The sequence below is a fragment of the Ornithorhynchus anatinus genome, chromosome 2, assembly GCF_004115215.2.
Source record: "Ornithorhynchus anatinus isolate Pmale09 chromosome 2, mOrnAna1.pri.v4, whole genome shotgun sequence".
NCBI classification, from domain to species: domain Eukaryota; kingdom Metazoa; phylum Chordata; class Mammalia; order Monotremata; family Ornithorhynchidae; genus Ornithorhynchus; species Ornithorhynchus anatinus.
This window is the reverse complement of record NC_041729.1, coordinates 83,595,637-83,620,767: the sequence shown is the minus strand read 5'-3', so window position 1 is coordinate 83,620,767 and position 25,131 is coordinate 83,595,637. Positions and strand designations below refer to the sequence as shown.

Here is a 25,131-nt window from a genome sequence, read left to right as displayed (position 1 = left end):
AATAAATGAATTAATGAAAAATGAATTCATTTTTTAAAGTATGCTATTAGTCAAGCAATGCCTTACCTATTATTATAGTCTTGCCTCGTGCTGAGATCCCTTTAAAATAATTCAAAACTAGATTGGTCACAAAAACAATTTATGTCATATATTAAATTATACATTGACCATCTTCTGCTACAGACAGTTTCTGAAAACAATTTAAAGGGTGATTTACCCATATTCTGCACTATTTCTTAGCCTCTAAAGGAAACACTGATTCAGTCTGTATGCAAACATATGCAATGTTCATTACCTATCATTCAAGAGGATCAGGTTGCAGGAGAGCTAGGTAACTGTGACTGGACAGGAGCTAAGTGGAGGAAGAAGACACCAGTGGCCCTCATCTGTCACTTCAGTGGCCATTTAAGGAATTAAATACTCTCAATCCCCTGTAGTTTTATGTACAGTTCTTACATATCCTATTAAGAGTTAATATCAAAGACATGCTGACATACCCCTTTCCTTCTTCCTCCTAATCGTAATGTATATTAGTGTTTGTCACCCCCACTAGATTGTAAACTCCTTGAAGGCAGAGATCATGAAGCAGCGTGGCTTAGTGGAAAGTGCATGGGCCTGGGAGCCAGAAGGTCATGGGTTCTAATTCTGCTCCACCACTTGTCTGCTGTGTGACCTGGGGCAAGTCACTTCATTTCTCTGTGCTTCAGTTGCCTCATCTGTAAAATGGGAATTGAGACCATGAGCCTCATGTGGGACAGGGACTGTGTCCAACTCGATTTGCTCATATCCACCCCAGTGCTTAGTACAGTGCCTGGCACGTGGTAAATGCTTAACAAAATCATCATAATTATTATTTTGCATCCTTTCATGCACTTAGTACAATGTTCTGCACACAGTATATGCCCACTAAATAATATGTTTATTAACTTTTAATTAATTAAGCTAAATTAATTAAGTTAGTTAATAATATCAACTGACCAGCTGGCAAAGGTGGTGGGAGAAGCACTAGAAGATAGCTGGTGTTCCCCAGGGGAATGTGGAAGAGGAAAGAATAGGAGACGGGGGAGAGACCCAGCCATGGGAAACTTAGTTCTGCCAGCATCCCCTAGTTGCCCTAAGGGGTGGCAGAGGGAGAAGGTGGAAGGGCTGTACTCTGCTAGGCTTGCCCCAGGTTTTAAAAGGGGTCCAGGCACATAGTAAGTGCTTAGAGACCCCAATTATTATTATCTGGGTCCCTCCACGACTCTTGGCTACTCCTCAAGTTTGTTCAGTCTGCTTATCTTTGAGGAAAACAGAAAAATGTGCTGATTGGTTAGCATAATCTCCTGAGCACTGTATCAAAATTCATTCATTTATTCATTCAATTGTATTTATTGAGCACTTACTGGGTGCAGAGTACTGAACTAAGTGCTTGGAAAGTACAATTAGGCAACAAATACAGACAATCCCTGCCCAACAACAGGCTCACAGTCTAGAAGGGGGGAGACAGAAAACAAAACAAAACAAGTAAACAGGCATCAATAGCATCAATATAAATAAATACAATTATAGATCCACTCATCATTAATAAAATGAATAGAATAATAAATTTGTACATATATACACAAGTGCTGTGAGGCGGGCAGGGGAGTAGAGCAAAGGGAGGAAGTTGGGGCGATGGGGAGGGGAGGAGGAGCAGAGGAAAAAGGGGGCTTAGTTTTGGCCAGAAGTATCTAGCCAATCAACAGTGTGAGTGGAAAGAGCAGAGGCCTGGGAGTCAGGCGACCTGAGTTATAATCCTGGCTCTGCCAACAGCTTGCTCTGTGACCTTGGGCAGGTCACTTAACTTTTCCGTGCCTCAGTTCTCCTGTTCTCCCTCCTACTTAGACTACGAACCCCATGAGGAACAAAGGCTGTGTCCAACCTAATTAGGATGTATCTACCCCAGTGCTGAGGAGAGTGTTTGACACACAGTAACTGTTTAATAAATACCATTAAAAAACAGCACCTTGGCTATAGTCATATATTAAATTATATGAAATCTGCAATAGAATTACTGGCACAACCAGCTGCATCAGAGATGTTAATTTTCCAAGTGCAACATCTGTTATGTATCATAGAAAAGTTATACTAAACTACTAAAAACTGAGATATACAGATAAACATTTGACGATTCTTTATGACTAAATTATAAAAGTATTTATGGAACACTCACCTACCCCAGATGAACACACCTCAGTATCCAATTATCTGGACCAGACTGCAAAAAAAAAAGTCACATATCAGAACCAACAGAAACATTCTTTGTTCAACACCATTCCCTCCTGTGAAAACATTTTGAAATGGCTCCATTTATGACTGTACTGACACAATTTATATATTTATCATTCCTTCCATGGTAGTAGATGACTTTACTCAATATGCTGGACAATGAAACAGCCCTACACTGATGAGTCTGACTTTGGCTATATACACTTTCACTTTCTGATTCCCAAATGCTACCAAAACAGTTTGTTATAAACACAGATGCAAGTAAAATAGATTTCTTGCCTCTATGCCCTTGACATCACATGATAGGCCCCTGGGCATGGAGGATATGATGATGTCACCTGGAGGTCGGGCCTTCCAGCCCCTCTCAAGACTCCATTTACAGGACAGGGACAGAAAGCCCTAAGAATTATAATAATTATTATGGTATTTGTTAAGCACTTACTATGTACCAGATACTACACTAAGCGGTGGGGTGGATACAAGCAAATCGGGTTGGACACAGTCCCTGTCCTACATGGGACTCACAGTCTTAATCCCCATTTTACAGATGAAATAACTGAGGCACAGAGAATTGAAGTGTTTTGCCCATGTTCACACAGCAGACAAGTGACAGTGCCGGGATTAGAACCAATGACCTGTCTCCCAGGCCTGTGCTCTATCCACTACAGCAAGCTCCCTCTCAGTCATTAACTATTTTCTCTTTTTCTCTCTGCAGCCAAGCCCAAAGTGAGTATGGGTCCACAGTTTAGGTCACCCAAAGGGTAAAAAGTAGAGCCAGCTCTTCCTGCTCCAATCCAATATCTCCTTCCTCCTCCCCTAACTTGTCCAATTTGCTTCCTCCCGGGAACATGGCACTCAGCCCATGCATTTCAGTAGGAGTGGCAACAATATTGGCAAGGCTGGAGGCCTGTGGGAGGGAGGAGAGAGTGAGTGAGCCATCATCACATCCTTCTTCCCGAAAATAAGGAAGGGAACCTTATTGGGGAATTTCACGGCATCCAGTTCTGCATTAATGTCTGCCCTGTCCCAGTGAAGTTGATCTCCTGCCCCCAAAGCCAGTCTATTCCCCTTCTATGGACTTCATCCTCAGCAGCAGAATTGATGGGTGCAGGGCACTGCTTCTAGACACTGGGGAACACGTAAAAACAGCAAATGAACACATTACCTTCCTCAAGTATCTTATATTCAATCTAAAGAGGGAGACGAATGCACACAAATTGCCGAATACATAATAGTTAAAAGAGGAAGAGTCTGAATGCAAATGATAAAAAGGTATGCAATGAAACAGATAACAAATAAGCAGCATGGCCTAGTGGATAGAGCACAAGTCTGGGAGTCACAAGGACCTGAGTTCTAATCCCAGCTGCAACATTTGTCTACTGTATGACCTTGGGCAAATTATATAACTTCTCTGTGCCTCAATTACCTCATCTGTAAAATGGAGATTAAGACTGAGAGCACCATGTGGGACACGAGCTGTGTCCAACCTGATTACCTTGTATCTACCACGGCATTTAGAACAGTGCCTGGAACACAGTAAGTGCTCAACAAATGCCGTTAAAAAAAGCCATTGTAAATAAGTAAATTATTGTATTTTGATCATGGTGGAAACAGCAGTTAATTCTGTTCCCTGCTACTTTCCCACTTGCTTGAGGCCTAAACTGCACAATGGTGTCACTTTAACCTGTGATTACAGGGAGAGCCTTCACTTTTTTTGAACTCAGGAGAAACAGCACAAATAAGGTTTTCAAGTTACGGCAGAGAATAACTTAAATGTATCATGCTCTATCATGCTTAGTGTCAACTGAGTTTCTGCATCAAACAGAAATTCCTCACCATCAGCTTTAAACCATTCAATCACCTTGCTCCCTCCTATTTCACCTTGCTCCTTTCCTTCTACAACCCAGCCCGCGCACTTTGCTCCTCTAATGCTAACCTTCTCACTGTACCTCGATCTCATCTATCTCATCACTGACCTCTCGCCCAGGTTCTGCCTCTGGCCTGGAACACCTTCCCACTTCATATCTGACAATTACCCCCACCTTCAAAGTCTTACTGAAGGCATAACTCTTCCAAGAGACCTTCACTGAATAAATTCTCTTTTCCTTTTCTTCCAGTCCTCTCTGCATTGCCTTGACTTGCTCTCTTTATTCATTCCCCTCCCTGACCCACTGCACTTATGTACATATCTGTAATTTTATTTAATGTCTGTGTCCCCCTCAAGACTGTAAGCTCATTGTGGCAGGGACTGTATCCATTATACTGTTTATAATGTATTCTCCAAGCACTTCGTACAGTGCTCTTCACACATAAGTGCTCAATAAATATGATTGACTGACTGACTAAATCATAACTCAAGAGCACATAGTGATTGTGAGCTTGGGGCTCCATCTGTCCCAAGTTTTTCCAGGACCATCCTTCTAGAGAGAAGCAGCATGGTCTAGAGGTTAGATCTCAGGCCTGGAAATCAGAGGACCTGTCTTCTAATCCTGGCTCCCCCACTTCTCTGCTGTGTGGCCTTGGGCAAATCACTTCACTTCTCTGTGCCTCAATTACCTCATCTGTAAAATGGGGATTAAGATTGTGAGCCCTATGCAGGACAGGGACATTGTCCAACCCTATTTGCTTATAACCACCCCAGTGCTTAATGCCTGGCACATAGTAAGGGCTGAAAAAATACCAATTATTATTATTATGGGCAATAAGCTCTCGGCCTGAAGAAAGTTCCCCTGGGACCCTAAGTGTCCCGTGCAGCATCCCCTGGATATATGCTTCTATTTCCTAATCATTCATTCAATCATATATTTTAAGCACTTTCTGTGTGCAAGTCTGCTGTGTGGCCTTAGGCAAATCACTTCACTTCTCTGTGCCACAATTACCTCATCTGTAAAATGTGGATTGAGACTTTGAGCCCTACATGGGACAGGGACTGTGTCCAACCTGATGTGCTTGTATTCAGAGCTTAGAACACTGCCTGACATACTGTAAGTACTTAACAATACATACTGTACTAAGCAGTTGGGAAAGTACACACAATAATAGACACATTCCCTGACCACAACGAGTTTACAGTCTAGAGAATCTACAGTCTACATTCTATGAATCCCACACCCATCCATATTCCTCAACCCCACCCTTGTGCTACCCAGTTCTGCACCCCCATTCCTGCTTCTACCTTCTAAACATCATTCAGCTTTAATCGCCTCTAATTCTCTTCCTTAAAGTGTCAGGAGCTCTTAGGGCTTTAGGGATTATTACAGCTAGGTAAAATAGATGCCTAGTCTGTGGTACAGTACTGGATTTAAACTGTCAGTGTATTCTGGAAATGTGGCCTAAAAACTAATAATCTTCCTTTTCAAATGACTGCAGGGCTCCCAGAATTTCCCCAGTTCATCCTCTAGTCTAAAATCTATTTGAGAATGGAAGTACAGAAACAAAGGGAAAGGTGCACTTAAAATTTGGAAGTAATCACAAAGATCTGTAAGACACTTCAACATCAGTTCTATCTATAAATTATTTTAGTGTCTGTTTCTCCTGCTAGACTGTTAATTCCTGGAAGGCAGGGATCATGTCTACTAATTCTAGTGTACTCTCCCAAGTGGTTCAATGCTCTACACACAGCAGCCATTCAATACACTATTGCTTGATCATCAACTACCCCTAAAATTGAATTTCAGAATCACTTAGACCACCTAAATTGTTTTGAAATAAACTAATAAATGTAAAACGGCTATTCCCTCCCCACAGTATTTTCATTAAAAAATACCCAGGAAAATTGGAGCACAGACAATGCCTGGTGAAACGGTAAGAGCCCTTAACATGAAGAGATTCTTGAAATGCTGCTGAGCAAGTTGAATTCAACTTTGTCCTGCACTTCCTCCTTAACAGATGGTATAGATTTTGTAAGTTAAAAACTGTGGTAAACTTATAAAAAGCATATTGGACTACTAGTAATCATTTTTAATAGCTCATCAGGCAGTTAATAAATGCAAGCTATCGTTCTTCTCTAAGCAGAGATATTCTCAAGTAATAGTAATAACTATGGTATTCCTTCAGTGCTAATTACGTTCCAAAATGGCTAAGGGCTAGGTAGATACAAGAAAATTATGTCAGACACCATACCTGGCCCACATGGGGCTCACGGTTCTAAGAGGTAAGGGGAACAGGTGTCTCCATTTTACAGATGAGGAATCTGGACACAAAGAAATTATGTGACTTGCCCAAAGTCACCCAGAAGTCAAGAGGCAAAGCCAGGATTATGGAATCCTCACTCTTATGTTGACCTCTAAGTGACATACAAAGAAATGGGAGGAAAGATTTCTGTCCCTTTCTGTCATTTTATGAATACCCTCTTAATATCATTTCAACAAGCAAACATAAAGTTTATCTTAGAAATCACATAAGACTGAAACAAAAGACCACTTCAGTTGATTTTCCATAATTACACAGGAACGAGCCTCCCCTATCACTATCTGCATTTACTGTGTACTAATATTAATAGTAATGCATTTCCTTCTGTCTTCGAGAACAAAATATGGGGAGGAGATGAAAATGAATGATGGTGAAAAATATGAAGATATGACAACAAAACATTACTTTTGCCAAAAGAAGTCACAAATTTCAAAAGACAATTCTATTATAATAATCAGTTTTTCTTATTTGGAGTCCAGAAAAATGTGATACATAGTTTATTAATTAAATTGCATTCTACCTTGAGCTGTAGAAAAATCCCACTGTTTTAAGTATTAATCTACTTAGTATTTTGGCCTAAGACTTTTAGAAAATGCAATGTATCACTGAAGAAAAAAATCAGCATATTGTGGACTTTCCTCACAGATCTTTAGAAAAAACATTGGAAATTAAATAATTCATACTTACACCAAAAAAACCCATATACTTCCACATATAAGATAAAAAGGCACTGCTACTATATGCTAAAATGGCCAACTTCCTTTACTATCAGCTTAATTTAAAAGAGAATGATAACTTAATTATTAAATATTGACATCTTTCCCTTCTATCACCCCTCTTTTTTAATTGGCTTGAAAATACAAAGAAATTTTCAATGATATGGCATATATCCTACCTAATTTAAAAAAGGATTCTACTAACTTTTAACCTACTTTATTTCCTTTGTAGTCTTAGGCATGAATACTATCAAAAACTCATACATACAAAAACTTGGGCATGGTTGTACTGAAGATATCTACAAAGAATCATTTTCCTATAGTCACTCTGAATTTATAAATCGCTTAAATTTCTAGGTCGACAAAAGAATACCAATTCAAAAGGGAGTGCTCAATTGCACAGTATAAATACCTCTAGCTCAGAGCATGACATCAGCTGCTGTCACACAGAGGTGGTAACACAGTGGACAAAAGCTTTCAAAACACAAGACAGATTTTCTCATCCACTAGATTTACTACTGACATTTAGAAAAGAAATGGTTGCTATTGCACACTACAGTTTAAAGTACCAGCCCAGTTAACACAGTTCATGACACAGTAAGAGTCAGCAAAAACACTGCTGCAACAAAATGAACAAGACTGTAAGGTTTTGTTTGTTTTTTTTTTACCTGTGGTCCTTATGAGCACCCTAACTTTGAAAGCTTAAAGTCTGTCTGTATTTTTAATTGTTCCCTACTGAAAAGTAGAGCTATTACAGAGCATATCTTGTTGTTTACAATTTTTTATTTTGTACATTTCTTTCTTCTAGATTTTGATTTGCTTTCATTTTACCTCCCAAAAGTGAATTATTTTTTGCTTTTCTTCCAGTAGTAAATGAAGTTTCCGCAAACTAAAAAAAAAAAGTTGGTATTTGTTAAGCACTTACTATGTCCAAAGCACTGTTCTAAGCGCTGGGGGGGACACAAGGTGATCAGGTTGTCCCACGTGGGGCTCACAGTTTAAATCCCCATTTTACAGATGAGGTAACCAAGGCACAGAGAAGTTAAGTGACTTGCCTAAAGTCACACAGCTGGCAAGCGGTGGAACCGGAATTAGAACCCTTGACCTCTGACTCCCAAGCCCGCGCTCTTTCCACTGAGCCACGCTGCTTCTCATATAAAGCATCTAATCATATAAAGCGTCTAAATACAGATTGTTCTCCCCTTGTGGTTCTTTTTCCTCTACTTTTCTCTCACTGTCTTTCCCCATTCTTTTCCCCTCACATTCTCACCAATAATCAATCAATTACCAGCTAATTCAATTCTGCTATACATGGGGGTTGCATTCCCTTTTCCACTGGACCTCCAAGGCCTGCACAAACAACAACATCTGCAGCCCAGGAAAGAAGCTGCCCAGCCCTCACTCCATGGGACTTTCCATTAGCCCCTGCTCCTGCCCAAGAAGGGTGAAGAGACCAATAATGTGAAGCCTCCCCTACCTGTAAAACAACGAGAAGGTTGATGGGTTTTTTTTTTGTTTTAATGTTATTTGTTTTGCAATTGCTAGGTACCAGAAACTGTACTAAGCACTGCAGTAGATACCAGATGATCAGGTTGGATAGAGTTCACGTCCCACATGAAGCGCACAGTCTTAGTCCCCATTTTTCAGATGAGGTAACTGGGGCACAGAGAAGCAGTGTGGCTTAGTGCAAAGAGCACAGGCCTGGGAGTCAGAGGTCACGGGTCCTAATCCTGGCTCTGTCACTTGTCAGCTGTGCGACTTTGGGCAGCTTAGTCAACTTCTCTGGGCCTCAGTTACCTCATCTGTAAAATGGGGATTAAGACTATGAGCCCCACATGGGACAACCTGATTACCTTGTATCTACACCAGAGCTTATGGATAGTGCTTGGCACATAGTCAGCACTTAACAAATAAGTGATTTGCCCAAGAACCACAGACATGGGACAGAGCTGGGTTTAGAATCCAGGTCCTCTGACTCCCAGGACTATACTCTCTCCAACAGGCCACTCTGCTTGTTACAGTTTGGCTGTTAGGCTGAGATGTGGTGTCCCAAAATGCTGCTCCTCTAGCTAGAGTACCTCACTGCTCTTTTCTATTTATCACTGCACCTGTCTTTTACGTTGTTTTGGTATTTTCATCGTTCCATCTTTCCTTATATGTCTATGGCCAAAACTGTCTCCCGCTTGATTAGCTCACTGTCAGTAAGGAATGTGTCTGCTTATTGTAATATTGTACTCTCCCAAAAGTTTAGTACAGTGATCTGCACACAGTAAGTGCTCAATAAATGTGACTGAATGAAGATTGTGAGCCCCTTTTGAGTCAGGGACCATGTCTAATTCGCACCTGTATATTTTATCCTAGTGCTTAGTACAGTGTTCCACACTTAGTAAGGGCTTAAGAAATACTATTCTTACCTCTACTACTGATAAATCCTGCAGTAAGGAAAATTACACCAGTACAATGCGCCTATATTCTACTGGCACCATGAGCACTTGCAATGCATTGTATCTGGACATGCACACAGTGTCAGAAGAATGTTTCCTAATTTCCCAAGAGGATTCTATCCAAAATGTGTAGTAAGAACACTCATTATGGCAGAACTAAATCCATTCTTTTTTTCCTTCAAATTGTTGCCTTTGTCCTCCCTGTAATAATGACTGAATAAGGTGCCACACTGGGGACTTTTCAAGCCTAAAAGCTCTCAGAGAGAGGTACCTGCCCTGGAACAATGGGGATGTCAAACCTTTCCTCCTACATTGCTCTAATTGACTGGCCTTGTTCTTTTAGTAATGGGACTTTAGGAAAAGAAATTGTGCAGTGGAAGGTGTCACCATCATCTACGGCGATTTGAAAACTCATTTTAATCCTAAAATTTGAATGCAGTATATTGGTTTTGTAGTTATTTAGCTAGTTAGCTAGTGTGGCAACTAAAAACCACAACAACAAAATTGAGAGTGTATCCAAAAAAAAAGACACCAAGTGCAAATGCTTGATGAAACATGCTCAACCTGTTTCAGTTAAGAAGAGTGGCTGAAAAGGCAGATTTCAATTCTCTATCAATTTGTTTATTTATTTGCTTTTAAGGGTAAAGTCTGGTTCATCGGGTTCCATTTTTGCCCTCCAAGAACTTTCACTGATTAGGCTTTGACATTTCAGACTGTTAATTATGCCGGAGTGTAGAAACAAAACCCCAAATGAAAACTCCTCAGGAGTCTCATATGAGTGACATCCACAGGCCAGAATGATAAATGAGAAAATTCAGACCCCCAAATATTTTGGTTTCCATAGGACCGGAAAATCAATTTCCTGCTTCTTGGATTGTAGCAAATGACAGAATATACACTGCCTACAGTCAGGAAGGACTCACAGTTTTGGATTACTTCTTCATGGACCCTCTCTACTGCAGCTCTCTTTTTATACCCTGCGTAAGTCGTTCCGGCAGTGGGAGCAGGTTCCTCTTCAGCAGCACCAATCTTAGCTGCCTCTGGACTCTCTGAAGTTAAGCTTTGGTTCTCACTGGTGCCTTCAGTTCCAGAACCCACTGACCCCATGAGGGAGGAGTCAAAGACAAGAATGGAGGGAGAAAGGGAAGGGTAATGACAGGAAAAAAAGTACTGAGAGAAAAGAAGCAGGCTTTGATAACTGTCTGAATTGGGGAGCATTTTCTTGCCATTTCTGTGACCAATCTTCAGTAGAGCATCACATCAAGGGGATAGGGATCACATACAGCCCCTAAATTCTAGCTTTGGATAGGACCCAAAATTTAGGCAGCAGTTCCAGAAGCCAAGCCAACCGTTTGGGTTATGTCAGCAACCAACAGCGACAGCTACAGCCTTTTGCCACTCTCTTGTTTCCCTCTCAGTCTGGAAAATCCAGGAATGAGGCAACAGCAGCAACAAATATGGCCACGGGAGACATTCCCAAGTTTCTCCTCGGATACCAACGAATAACTCCTTTCTGGGATTAGCAGGGAAATACTACACGGGTAACAACTCTTGTGAGGAGAAGGGGGAGGGAAAGCATAGATATGCAGGTGCTGTGAAAATAAATCTGATTGCTGGACCTGGCTGGGAGGTAACCTTAAGTATAAAAACAGAACGGGAACTCACAGAATCTAGCCAAGTGCCAAAGGGCATACTTGGCATAGAAAGTTGAGTAACCACTACTCGACGGTCCGTCACTGTGGTTCCTGGGTCAACAGAAGGGGCACAGCTGGTGAGGAACACAAAGCCATCTCCTGCCCACAAACAAGCAGGCTGATTGTTGCACTCCTGGCCTCTGCTGAGAAGCCACAGAAACCTGAACTTGGACTGTGCCACCCAGGAGTGCGGCCACGACATACAGCAGCCTGATGGCCTCCTAGTCAGATTTTAAAATAAAATAGATTTTCTGGCTTCAAAGAAGTCAGCATTTCCATCTCAGGAACATTTCTAATTGCAGGATGGGGGAGGGAACAGAGGGAGGAGGTGGAAACAAGATCATATACATAAGCAGAGGGACACTTATATGCACTTCAATTCTGGTCTCGCAGTACAAAGGGTCTATTATATATTCACCCATAAATGCGTGGGTAAGATTTAGAGGGTTTTTTTTTCCAACTCCCTCCCAACCCCACACTCTGAATGCATTAGTATATACACCTCCAACACAATTGGCTTCTTCCTGTTGCCATGGAACTGAAACCTTTGTAGTTCAGATGGAGATGTTTGCCAGGGAGTATACTGCTCTTACACTTCCTAAAACAGAGGTAAAAATCGCTGCATAACATTAGCTCCACTAGTATTGCAGATTTTCAGCATCTTGCCTAAATGTTCTGCAGCCACAATGTTTTTTTCTCTCACCCCATGTAAGAATAGCACATCACAGTGGAAGCAGCTGGCAGAGTGATTCCTGCATTTTCAAAGTAGTAAGTCACAAACCAAGCATGTTTTTAAGGCTCATAAACTGAACTATGGACTTGCCCTCTCTTTCGGTAAGAACTGGTTTGTGATCAGAGAACAGGTTAAGAGATAAAGAAACATAATACAGGTTTAGCAAATGTACTATAGATTGTATACAGCAATCTCTGTTCAGGATTACTTCCTAGTAGAAAAATTGTTGCTCTTTGAAAGTGACAAATATCAGGATTGTTTTACTGTCTAATGTATGATTAGCAGACATTAATCATCAACGAATGAAATCATATCATATTCACACCAATTTATCAAATTCCATTATGGGTTGATTTCAAAAACCTTAAAACCTTTCCATATTTTAGCAGTCTCCTCATATCATTTGGAAATAAAATACAGAAATCTACATATACAACATGACTAATATATCTCTGGAACGATCTCTGCATCTCTTGGTGAAATGAATGAGCTGTCTTTTGCAAAAAAGAGATTTAATTTTCCTACCTGGAAATCTAATTTCTGCAGGTGGCAACCTCCTAGTCAGAGACCAATTCTTCTCATCCTGTCTCTTTGTCACTTACTTACATAGATTCTCCCACTTGCAAGCAAGATCTCTGCCCACTGACTTCCCCCTCCCACTGTCCATCCACACTAGCAACCTCTGGTACAGATGACTATGAAAATGATCTTAGTGTAATCAAAACAATAAAAGTGAATCTATGTGTTTAAAAGGTGAGAGCAAAAAAATGTACAAGAGGAGGAGGAAGAGAGGAAGGAGGAGGAGGAGGAGGAAGTGTGGTGAGTGATGCATTCTACACAGAGCCTCAGTATTTTGAAGCTCCAAGCCAAAACCAGTGGCCTAAACTTGGCCAGGGAGTAACTAACACCAGAGGATGGTGGAATGTGTCCTCACGCCTCTCCTACAGATAGGCTTCCAGGTTATGCTGCTGGCACAGTCTAAAACACACATTATATAAGAACAAATCTCTTTTAAACCTTTTAATTGTCCCAACAGACATGGATGAATACTATTGAATGAATGATGAATATAAGATGGAATATATATATATGTTTATATTTTCCACAGTTTTCTTTTGGCTAAAAATGTGGGGTTTTTTCAGCATATTATGTGATATAACTTCACGTGGATATTAAGCATTTCTGAATTTTCATTAATCAGAGGAGGCAGTTTCCTCAGTGAAAATCATCTTTATCTACTATGCCTAAGCAAACGTATGTATTAAAACTGTCTGCAAGACTAAATGGGCACAGACTGCCAAAAAGCATGTGGGCAAAGGGATAATAGCCAGAATACTAATAATACTGCTTCCTGCACCAGACCTAAAACAGCAAACCTAGCCCTCAAGTCTGATTTTTCTGGTTAGTGATTTTGTTCTTTTTCTCTTCTTGTTTGGGTTTTGATGCTTTCAAACTACACTCAGCTGACATCTCTGGGGACCGGGAGTCTGAATTTTTCCAGAGCCCTACGCTTCCTGGAGGAGGAAGGGCATCCATTCCCACTGCCCCTTATTAACATGCCTCAATTCCAACCTGCAGGGTTCATCTCTGAGGGGAGCGACAGGTTAATAGGCCCCAGTCTCTCACGTAAGCTTTCTAAAAACCCTTTTAGACTTAAGCAAGTCAATCCAACTAAGGAATGGTGATCCATAGCCAGAGCCCAGTTATTTGATCAGGCTTTAGAGGCCGACACCCACTCTGGGGCTACTCAGGGACCATCGCTGAACGTCACTGAGTAGCAGGGCTCTCTGAGCATCCCAGGGCAATGTATCACTCTGTTCAGATAGGCATTCCCCAACCCTGTTGGCTGAACGACAGCAACCACAGCAGCCCACAAAGAGGGTGGAGAACTGATGAATACAATGATAAATATTTGTGATGAAACAGGATGTGGGGAAAAATATCTCAACTACTGAAACTACTTGGACTCAACAGTGTCCTCTTGTTGTAGCATTTGGAACCAGTGAAAAGACTGAAGAGGGGTTTCTCCTCAGTGTTTTCCCCTTTGTTGCCAATAACTTATAAATTACAGCTGTGCCACAGGGCAGGCCAGGGATGATGGATTCCCTGTTTAGAATCAGACCATCATTTCTTTTAAAATTGGCCATAACTCTACAGACATGGTGCCTGCACGAGTACTGCTCAACAAAATAATAATAACAATAATAATAACAGTAATGGTATTTGTTAAGCGCTTATTATGTGCCAACCATTGTTCTAAGTGCTGGGGGAGATACAAGGTAATCAAGGTTGTCCCATGTGAGGGTCACAGTCTTAATCCCCATTATACAGATGAGGTAACCGAGGCACAGAGAAGTGAAGTGACTTGCCCAAAGTCACACAGCCAACAAGTGTATATTTAAGAATATATATATATGTGTAAGAATTCCAACAAAATTAACCTAAGTTCCTTGAGGGCAAGAACTGTGTCATTCTTCCCTTTGTAAATTCTCCCTCAGCACCAACACAGAGCACAAAGCAAGCCACCAATAAGCAGGGCTGTGGCAAGTGACAATTACTGCTCGGGGGGCCACTCCTTCAGATCAGCAGAGTACTCTAACCAAACAGGTTCATGCTATCAGCTCCCTAATTCCCTCTCAAGGTTCTAGCCAAAACTAATAGCGGAAACACAACTTTATGCCATACTATACCGAGAAGAAGCTCTGATACTGTTATATTATTATGAGTAAATTGGATTCATGAGACAGAAAAGCAGCCGTGGTCTAGTGGATAGAGCAAGGGCCTGAAAGCCAGAAGGATCTGGGTTTTAATTCCAGTTCCGCCACGTGTCTGCTATGTGACCTGGGGCAAGTCGCTTCACTTCTCTGGGCCTCAGTTGCCTCATTTATAAAATGGGGACTAAGAAAATGTGAGCCCCATGTGGGACAGGGACTGTGTCCAACCTGATTTACTTGTATCTACCCCAGCGGTTGAAACAGTGCCTGACACGTAGTAAGTGCTTAACAAGTACCATTATTATGATTATTTCTTGAAAATAAAACTATTATAGCTTCACATTCAGGTGTACTCCATGCTATTCACCATATTCACACACTGATTCTATTTATCACATAGCGGGGTGACAAAAGGTAGCTGACTATGTCACTGGATTAAACTGTTACAAGTCCAATTTGCAGTGATCTGGAATTCAAGGCCACAGACACTGTAATGAAGGACAGGGCCCCTTGTAATAATAATAATAATCCTGGTATTTGTTAAGTGCTTACCTCGTGCCAGACCACCACCAAGCACCAAGATGCTTCCCAGAAGAAACTTACAGGTACCTCTGGCCTTGCCCAGGTTCACTTCACCCCTGGCTGCAATCTAGGGATCTGTCTAAAACTGGTACTGTCCCAACTATATAGGCAGTCTGATTCAGAGGCTCTGATTTCTCATTTCAAGGAGAAAAAAAAATTAAAAAGTCATGCCAACAGCTTGTGCAGGTGCCTGAATTCTTCCCTAGCAGACTTGGGTTCCCACTTAATTCTTGCTGGCCATTTTGCTACACATGTCATTGAACCACAGGGATGCAGGAAGAATGATAGAGAAGAGAGAGGGCAAGGTTCACCCAAAACCACCTTATTTTGAATCTGTTTATCAGGCTCAAGAATGCAGCTGGGAGGCTCCTCAGACACGAAACACAGTGGTAGCCTAAAGCAAATCAACTCAACATAAAACTGGGTAGCTTGACTTTCATACCCAGGCAACTCCAAATTTACCATACTTGACATAACATAATAAATATCTACAAATATCCCAAAGAAAGAGCAGGAAAATTACAGATATTTGTTTGAGAAAACTAGCTGTACTCATGTAGTACACCTGCTATCATGATAATTCTCTCCTAATATTTATTAACCATATGGCACTAGGCAAAGCAAGCTATCCATTTTCTTAATAAAAAATGTCATTAATGGCTGCTGATTGAGCACCTCTTTGCAAAAAATAATCTGCTGTGAAAATTAAAGATGATGAACATATTCACAAAAGAATGTTCCCATGCTCCATATCAATGAATCTATTGTATCTATGGCTCCCTTTCTTTTGACGACAGAATTTATATTGGCTTTTTAGAACTATGATTCAGCTACTGAACTGTATGATACTTGGAAAACTGAAGAACTAGTTTGTGGTAAAAACTGATTTCTGAATTGAAGATGAATAAGATTTCCTTAAAAGCATGAAATAAGTTCACTTATTAGTTTATATGAAATATTCCAAGTAAAGATTCTAGCACTGTAAAGAACTGCAGTTGCTTAGTCTGTAAAGGCCTGAAAATCAGATATAATTTTTCTAGAACTATCCCAATAACCCTTTACAATTTTACAGTGAAGATGAAGCAAATCAAATGAAATCAAAAATAGAATTATACTTTCCCCTCTCTAAAATGCTAAAAAAATTGTGCCTGTGTTTTAAATTCTCATAGCCCTTATAGAATGAATCTCAGTTTCCTGAAGCAATTTAAAAGCCAAATTACTCAGATTACTGTGCCATATTTTCCTATACTATCTCCCTAACTTTCTATGCCTACAGTATTGATAGGGATTGTTTTGTGATGGCCCACAGCTCTGCTAGACTATTGGATGCAGTCCAGAATTCAAGTAGCCCTAACACTCTCTTTCTTTAGCCCTTTGCCAGCCAGCCAAGTGGTAACCTCTGGAGAATTCCCTGAGTCCACACACATCAGCAGGACAAAGTCAAGGGGTTGGAAAAGTCTGAAATTTTGTCAGAATTCAGGGTTCTCGGATAGTCTTGTAGGTGGGGCCAGTGATGCTAACAACTGTACTCATGTTGATTTTGCTTGTCTGGCTCGATCACCAGGGCAGTTGGGTGAATGCTTTGTGTGAGATTTACCCAATACAAATTTGAGACACAAACAAAATTTTCCTCTGAATATTCTTCCCCCCAAAAGGCATGTTCCATTCAGACATACCCAACTACACATACAACTCCCTTCTTCCCTACCCCAGGCCCGCCCCCTCCCTTAAGAGCAAACCAACAAATTCAGGTCCAATGCTTACTATCCTCTTGCTCACAGATTTACTGTGACCCACTTAAAGAGTCCTTTCTTAGAGACCATTCTGATTATTTCATCAACATATTCTTTTATAACATATTAATCATTTTCACCTGTAAATTGCTGGTAAACAGCAATTTGGCTTACTGGCTCTCTTCTTTGAGAAGTGACTAAGTAATTCAGAAAATAAAAGTCCTTGTGGCCTGAAAAATTCTGACATGTGGATTCACATCACAAATAGGGACCCAATAGGGTGTTCTGTTCAAATGGAAACAAAATCCAGGAGGCCCAATTCCACAATTGAAAAAATACATGGAATGAGAAACAACTCTTTCAACCACCAACAATTGCTACTGCATAGGGAATTGACCTTTACACAGTGCCTGCTCGGGACAAACCTTAACAGCAGGCTGAAAAGATTTCACTGCATCCTTACAGCATTAAGAATACCAGACTCGTTAGCTACCTAACATTAGCCACAGGGATTTGCTATTTCAGGTAGGACCTGTTTTGAGTAACAGTCAAGGGATCAGAAAATTAAAGGCTTGTAGCCAAATGCTGAAGAGAATAGGGAAATATCCCTGTGCTTGAATTCTCAGACTGATTTGAACATTGGGTTATGTATGATATACAACTGGGTTAATATATTGAAAAGTGATATTATGACCAGTGTCTTTATGGCTGCAATCCAACATGGAAGCACTGAAAAACATTAGTTTATCCTTGATATTATTATCCACGACCAGCTCCTAACACTGTCACTGCCCCTCCTCACCATCATTGAAATGGGCTCTCCCCAGATGAAAGTATCTTGAACCCTCTCTTCCACTGGGGTCTCATCCTCTCCTGCTCTCCAAGACTCACTGGGAAAAGGGGGAGGAGTCAGCTTGCTTCTTGCTCCACAGTAATGCTTCCGCACCATCCCACGTCCCCATCCCTCTCTTTCCCTCTCTTCAAAGCCCATGTCATCCATCTCTACCACCCACTCCAATTATTGGTCACTGTTATCTATGGCCCTCGAGGCCCCACTTCTAACTTTCAGAATCATTTTGATCCCTTCCTCACTTTCCTTCTCTCCTCTGTCCCGATTCTGCAAGGACTTCAATATTCAAGTGGATGTTACCAACAATCCCACTATCTCTCTCTCCTCAAGTGTACTGACTTCCTGCTCCACCACACCTCACCCACGCACCAATCTGGACACCCACTTGATCTCATCATATCTAGTCAATGTACAATCTCTATCTTCACCAACTCTGCAATTCCTTTCTCTGACCACAATCTCCTCAACCGCCTTCTTTCCCACACATCTCTATCCCATAAAACTACCTTGTTCCCCCACAGAAACCTTCATTCTCTCATCCCCCTCCAATTATCCTAAGCCATCATGCTCCATTTGGTGTCCACATCCAGCCTACATTCTCACAACACACAAATCCACATCTTCAACTCTGCCCTCTCCTCTGAACTGGCTTGTTCCTCTATCCCTCTATTGACATCATACCACTAACCCTCAGCCCTGCATCATCTCCCCACGGTACATTTTTCCACTCTTGTCCTCATACCGAGGAGCACTGTTGGTGGAAATCCAAACAGGCCAAATTCGTCATCATCAACAGTATTTATTGAGCACTTATGTGCAGAGTGCTGCACTAAGTGGTTGGGAGAGTACAACAGAGTTGGGAGCTCTCATCCATCTCAAACGCATCCTTACCTGCGAAAATTCTGCCCTTTCCTCTGTTCAGCAACAATACTTCTCCACCTCTATGGACTCCCATGCCCAATGTCCATGCCAGATGTTTCAACTTTTAAAATAATTTTTAAAACTTTGAAATTTTTTTTAAAAAACATCCAAGACGGAACTCCTCATCATCTCCCCAACACCCTGGGGGAGTTCCTTAACTCCCATTCTCTTCTGGACCCCCTCCAATCTGGCTTCCATCCCCTCCACTCTACCGAGACTGCTCTCTCTAAGGTAAGCCATGACCTCCTTCTTGCCAAATCCAATGGCTCCTACTCCATTCTGATCCTCCTTGACCTCTCTGCTGCCTTTGACACGGTCGACCATCCCCTCCTCCTCCATACCTTATCTCACCTTGGCTTCACGGACTCCGTCCTCTCCCGGTTCTCCTCTTACCTCTCTGGCCGGTCATTCTCGGTCTCCTTCGCTGGCGCCTCCTCCCCCTCCCATCCTTTAACTGTTGGAGTTCCTCAAGGGTCAGTTCTTGGCCCTCTTCTGTTCTCCATTTACACTCACTCCCTCGGTGAACTCATTCGCTCTCACGGCTTTGACTACCATCTCTACACAGATGACACGCAGATCTACATCTCCGCCCCTGTCCTCTCCCCCTCCCTTCAGGCTCGCATCTCCTCCCGCCTCCGGGACGTCTCCACCTGGATGTCGGCCCGCCACCTAAAACTCAACATGAGCAAGACTGAGCTCCTCATCTTCCCTCCCAAACCCGGTCCTCTCCCAGACTTCTCTATCACCGTGGATGGCACGACCATCCTTCCCGTCTCTCGGGCCCGCAATCTCGGTGTCATCCTTGACTCGTCTCTCTCGTTCACCCCACACATCCTATCCGTTACCAAGACCTGCCGGTTTCACCTCTACAGTATCGCCAAGATCCGCCCTTTCCTCTCCACCCAAATGGCTACCTTACTGCTACAGGCTCTCGTTATATCCCAGTTACACTACTGTGTCAGCCTTCTCTCTGACCTGCCTTCCTCCTCTCTCGCCCCACTCCAGTCTATTCTTCACTCCGCTGCCCGGCTCATCTTCCTGCAGAAATGATCTGGGCATGTCACTCCCCTTCTTAAACACCTCCAGTGGTTGCCTATCAACCTCCGCTCCAAACAAAAACTCCTCACTCTAGGCTTCAAGGCTCTTCATCACCTTGCCCCCTCCTACCTCTCCTCCCTTCTCTCTTTCTACCGCCCACCCCTCACGCTCCGCTCCTCCGCTGCCCACCTCCCCACTGTCCCTCGGTCTCACCCATCCCGCCGTCGACCCCTGGGCCACGTCCTCCCACGGTCCTGGAACACCCTCCCTCCTCACCTCCGCCAAACTGATTCTCTTCCCCTCTTCAAAACCCTACTTAAAACTCACCTCCTCCAAGAGGCCTTCCCAGACTGAGCTCCTCTTCTCCCTCTACTCCCTCTACCACCCCCCTTCACCTCTCGCAGCTAAACCCTCTTTTCCCCCTTTCCCTCTGCTCCTCCCCCTCTCCCTTCCCATCCCCTCAGCACTGTACTCATCTGCTCAACTGAATATATTTCCATTACCCTATTTATTTTGTTAATAAATTGTACATTGCCTTGATTCTATTTAGTTGCCATTGTTTTTACGAGATGTTCTTCCCCCTTGACTCTATTTATTGCCATTGTTCTTGTCTGTCCGTCTCCCCCGATTAGACTGTAAGCCCGTCAAACGGCAGGGCTTGTCTCTATCTGTTGCCGACTTGTTCATTCCAAGCACTTAGTACAGTGCTCTGCACATAGTAAGCGCTCAATAAATACTATTGAATGAATGAATGAACCCTGTCTTCCCTGTGACTTTCCCATCATTGTAGAAGTCACCATCAAGCTCCCTGTCTCACAAACCCATAACCTTGGCATTATCTACCTCTCATCCAATTCAAATATTCAGTATGTCACCAAATCCTAACAGTTCTACCTTCACATCACTAAAATCCATCATTTCCTCTCCACCCAAACTGCTATTACACTCACCCAAGCACTTATCCTATTCGACCTTGCCTACTGCATCAGTCTGCTTGCTGACCTCCTTGTCTATCCTTACTTTGCCCCCTCCTATCTTATCTGACATATTTCTTAATATGACTCAGTGCACTCAGTTTGCCCTCTAATACCCACCTATTCACTGTACTTCAATCTCATCTATCTCATTGCTAACTTCTTGCCCACATCCTGTCTCTGGCCCAGAACTCCCTCCCTTTTCATATATGAATGACCATCACTCCCCTCACCTTCAAAGCTCTATTAAAACCACATCTCCTCCAAAAGGTCTTCCCCAACTAAGCCCTCATTTCCCCTACTCCCTCTCTTTTCTGTGTCACCCTTGCACTTGGACTTGTACCCTCTATTCAACTTACCCTCAGCTGGCTTGGGAGACGGAGATCGTGTGTTCAAATCCCGGCTCTGCCACTTGTCAGCTGTGTGATTTTGGGCAAGTCACTTAACTTCTCTGGGCCTCAGTTTCCTTATCTGTAAAATGGGGACTAAGACTGTGAGCTCCACGTGGGACAACCTGATTACTTTGTATTATCCCAGTGCTTAGGCACATAGTAAGCATTTAACAAATACCGTTATTATTGTTATTATTATAGCAATAATTTAATGTCTGTCTCCCCCTTTAGAATGTAAGCTCTGTGGCCAGGGAACATGTCTACCAACTCTTATATTTTACTTTACCTAGTGCTTAGTAGATTGCTCTGCACATAGTAAGCACTCCATAAATACCACTGATTGACTGACTGACTGACTGGTCTATAGACACCAATTGCTCAATAAATATGATTGACTGATCTAACTCCCTCTTTAAACTCTTTCTTCCCCAACTTCTTCCACCTCTTGCCCCTAGCAACCTCACTTCCTCCTATTTCATCAATAAAATTGAAAGCATTAGGTGTGATCTCCCCAAATTCTCTCCTGCATTTCTCAGTACCATCTTCCTCCTGCCCCATCTTCAACTTTCTCATCCTTTCCATCAGTTTCTCAAGAGGGGATCACCCTCCTCCTTTAAAATCTACCTCCACCACCTGTGCCTCTGACCCTATTCCTTTGAACCCTAAAAAAAGCATTTACCCTCTTTCTCTTTCTGTCTCTGACCACTATCTTCAACCACCCAATCTATAATGGCTCTTTTGCCCCTGCTTTCAAATATGTCCACTTATCTTGTATCCTAAAAAAAGAAAACTTCCTTTGACCCCCATGGCACATTCCAGTTATCACCCATTACTTCCTTACCATTCCTCTCAACTCATTGAGTGTGCTGCTTCCACTCTTATTCTCCAGTTTTTCTCCACAATACCCTGAATTTGGCTTCTGCCTTCACCTCACAGAAACTGCCTTCTAAGGTCACCAATGACCCCATTCTTGACAAATGGCATTTGTTAAGTGCTTACTATGTGCCGGGCACTGAACTAAATGCTAGGGTGGGTACAAGCAAATCGGGTTGGACATAGTCCCTGTCCCACATGGGGCTCAGAGTCTCAATCCCCATTTTACAGATGAGGTAACAGAGGCCCAGAGAGGTGAAATGACTTGCTCAAGGTCACATAGCATTCATTCATTCATTCAATAGTATTTACTGAGCGCTTACTATGTGCAGAGCACTGTACTAAGCGCTGGGAATGTACAATTCGGCAACAGAGACAATCCCTGCCCAATGATGGGCTCACAGTCTAATCTACTGTCTAATCTATTGTCTAATCTACTGTCTAATAGCAGACAAGGGCGGAGCTGGCATTAGAACCCATGACCTTCTGACTCCCGGGCCTATGCTCTATCCACTACGCCATGCTGCTTCTCTAATCCAAAGGCTTCTACTCCATCCTAGCTCCCTTAGGACTCTCAGCCACTTTCAGCACTGTGGCCCACTCCCTTCTCCTCAAAACACTGTCTAATCTAGGTTTCACTTGTTACTCTCCTGATTCTTCTCTTATCTCTCTGGCCACTTATTCTGAGTCTCTTTCCCTTGCTCCTCTTCTACCTCCCATTCCCTAACTGTGGGAGTCCCTCTGGGCTCAGTTTTGAGTCCTTATTCTCCATCTACACCAACTTCCTTGGAAAACTCACTCCCATAGCTTCAAATGGCATAATGCATAGAGAATGGCCGTGGGAGTCAGAAGGTTACGGGTTCTAATCCTGACTCTGCCACATGTGTGCTTTGTGACCTTGGGCATGTCATTTCACTTCTCTGGGCTTCAGTTACCTCATCTGTAAAATGGGGATTGAAACTGTGAGACCTGCATGGGACAGGGACCACGTTCGACCTGTTTTGCTTGCATCCACTCCAGCATTTAGTACAGTGTCTGGCACAGAGTAAGTGCTTAACAAATACCATAATTATTATTATCTTTATGCAATTGATTCCCAAATCTACCTCTCCAGCCCTCTCTCTTTTTCTGCAGTCCCACATTTCCTCCTGCCTTCAGGACACCTATTCTTGGATATCCCACTGATGCCCCGAACAGAACATGTCCAAAACAGAACTCATCTTCCTGCCCAAAACCTGTCCTCCTGCCAACTTCCCCATCACTGTAGACAACACCACCATCCTTCTTGTCTCACAAATCACTGAACTCAACATTATCCTCATCTCACCTTGCTCATTCAACCCACATATTGGGTCTGCCACCAAATGCATTCCATTCTTCCTTCAAAATATCTCTAGAATGCCCCCTTCCTACCAAACTGCTACCATACTGGCCCACAAACTTACCATATTTCATCTCAACAACTGCATCAGCCTCCTCGCTGACATCCCAATTCCCAGTCTCTTCCTACTCCAGTACATACTTCACATTTCTGCCCAGATCATTATTCTAAAAAATTCAGTCTATATAACAGTAATTGTGGTATTTGCTAAGTGGTTACTATGTGCCAGCGCTGGGGTAGATATAAGGCAATTGGGTTGGACACATTCTCTGTCCCACACTGGGCTCACAACCTTAATCCCCATTTTATTATTAGTATTATCAAATGCCATCAAGTCATTTCCGATTGATAGTGACTTTGGATCTTCTGTCATTATCTGTAATCCTGCTAAAGTCTCTTCCATTATCACTGTTATGGTTTGTTTCCTTCTAGACTGTAAGTCCGGTATGGACAAGAATTGTCTCTCTTTATTGGCCAATTGTACTTTCCAAGCACTTAGTACAGTGCTCTGTAAACAGTAAGCACTCAATAAATACGACTGACTGACTGAATTTAGCTGCTGGTCTGTGTCTTCCACATTTTCCTTGGTTTTTTTCCTATCTTTAGTATCTTCTCCACAGAACATAGGTCCTAATCCCAGCTCTGCCACTTGTCGTCTGTGTGACTGTGGGCAAGTCACTTCACTTCTCTGTGCCTCAGTTACCTCATCTGTAAAATGGGGATTAACTGTGAGCCTCACATGGGACAACCTGATTACCCTGTATCTACCCCAGCGCTTAGAACAGTGCTCGGCACATAGTAAGCACTTAACAAATACCAACATTATTAGGTCCTTCTCACAGAAAGGCCCATGCTCTATCTACTAGGCCACGCTGCTTCCCTGTCCATATCTCCCCAATCCTCAAAAACCTCTCATGATTATCCATCCATCTCTTCATCAAACAGAAACCCTAATCACCGGCTTTAAGGCACTCAATCAGCAATCCCCTTCCTTCCTAGTCTTGTTAATCTCCCGCTACAACTGAGTCTGCACACTTAAGTCTTCTAATGCCAACCTGCTCACTGTACCTTGCTATCCTCTGTCTTACTGACATCCCCTTGCTCATGTCCTTCCTCTGGCCTAGAACTCCTTCTCCCTTCATATATGACAGACCACTATTCTCTCTAGCTTAAATCCCTTCTAAACTTCCATCTCCATCAAGAAGCCTTCTCTGACTAATCCCTCATTTCCCCAACTACTGCCTTCCCTTCCACATCACCTCTGCCACTTGTCAGCTGTGTGACTGTGGGCAAGTCACTTAACTTCTCTGTGCTCAGTTACCTCATCTGTCAGAGAAGCAGCGTGGCTCAGTGGAAAGAGCATGGGCTTTGGAGTCAGAGGTCATGAGTTCGAATCCCAGCTCTGCCACTTGTCAGCTGTGTGACTGTGGGCAAGTCACTTAACTTCTCTGGGCCTCAGTTACCTCATCTGTAAAATGGGGATTAAGACTGTGAGCCCCATGTGGGACAACCTCATTCCCGTGTCTACCCCAGCGCTTAGAACAGTGCTCTGCACATAGTAAGTGCTTAACAAATACCAGCACTATTATTATGAACTTGGGTTTGTGTCTCTTACGTACTTCGTACATCCCCCAACCCAGCCCTC

The 25,131-nt window shown here is 42.6% G+C and overlaps 1 protein-coding gene across 4 annotated transcripts in view; it reads right to left on the bottom strand.

Moving 5' to 3' along the window:
• The window catches only part of HIVEP2 (HIVEP zinc finger 2), a 228,362-nt gene that overhangs the window by 148,875 nt on the left and 54,356 nt on the right, over positions 1 to 25,131 (bottom strand). For 3 of the 4 annotated variants that reach the window (XM_007656406.3, XM_007656412.3, XM_029047979.2), the window contains exon 2: positions 2,195 to 2,239. The gene's annotated coding sequence lies outside the window, so the exon portion shown is untranslated. The remainder of the gene's footprint in view (positions 1 to 2,194; positions 2,240 to 25,131) is intronic. The other variant, XM_007656409.3, reaches the window with a different exon arrangement.